Genomic DNA, 1383 nt, shown 5'->3' with positions numbered 1-1383 from the left:
GATATGATTACATGAAATGAAACAACATGAGAAATGAGGTGAGTTTCTTAGGGGTGACGCATACGTGTATCAATATAAATAAAATAGTATCTGATTAACAACAAAAACAATCGATGAAATGTGGTAAAACATGAATACGACCACTATTGTGAAACCATTTATATAATCGTCATTATAATAACGGTTTCTAATAGCGCCAAAACTTGTAGACAGCCACACATAGGCCGTTACTAGGTTAGATGAAATGATATAGATTAATGTATAGAATCGTGTTTACATAAATGCTCAAATATGAATAACATAGTCATGGAAATATCGTTTAAAAAATAAACAAAATTTGTAGCGAAATTGAGGCTATGAAAATATTACACAAATTGTTATTGAATAGTTTGATTCGGTCATGAATAATCAAAAACATAAAAATGAAATCTCATGTGCAAAATATTGTCATCGAAACATCTCATCAAATGAAAAAGAAAATCACAATAACAGTGAGACTCGAATAAATGACGAAATATATAAATCGTGTAGCGTATAATAGAATAAAATTGAAAATGAGGTCTTGAGTAAGGCCGTTTTATTGTTTCTAAGAAATATACATAATAACAAGGCATCGCGGTAGCTCGTAGCTGGAGAATCATTTAAATCATTACCAAATGTGAATCTTGTAAGCCAATTTGTTAAGGGAATGTGTATACATAAAGTGGTTGTGATGAAAAATATTTATAAAATAATGCTTGCGATAATGAGAAGTAATAGTTTGCGTAAATCGTTATTGAACAAAATTCAGGTCACAATATGAAGCATAAAGCATTTATAAATGCGTCCCAGAAGGTTTGTAAGGCCAAGGTCATTGAGTTTATGCAAAATGATGAAAGTTGTAATTTGTTATTGAATAAAACTTACATTCAACATTCATAATGAAACATCGTATTTATAAAGTTATTAAGAGATTTATCACCTTATGTGACAATATTTAAAATCTTGAAATCATACATATAATCGTTTAATAACCTCTTTGAAAACATTTCCCCATAATAGAATTTTGTTGTCTTGACAATATCTATTTTTCAAAGGTGATTTATAAAATATGAGTATAATAATATGTAAATCCTCCCCTTTTTGTAAAAGTTTATAATTTAAAAGCAATTATTTGAATACTTGAGGTAGTTATAAATACACTAGTTGTATGTAGGTATACATATATATATACATATATATATATATATATATAAATTTCAGGGAAAAACGAAGCTTGCATGAATAGGGAGGAGTCTTAGGCTTCGTATGGTGAATGAGTTGAAAATTTAGTAGTAAGTGAGAGTGATTAGGTCGGCTTGAGTAGTTGAGTTTTCTTGAGTTGAATCGATGGGGTTTGTTGAG

This window comes from Bidens hawaiensis, unplaced genomic scaffold, assembly GCF_021521415.1.
Source record: "Bidens hawaiensis isolate Kalapana, Puna unplaced genomic scaffold, B.hawaiensis_p1.1 tig00023614_1, whole genome shotgun sequence".
Taxonomy (NCBI): Eukaryota; Viridiplantae; Streptophyta; class Magnoliopsida; order Asterales; family Asteraceae; genus Bidens; species Bidens hawaiensis.
Note: the sequence above shows the minus strand (reverse complement) of the source record.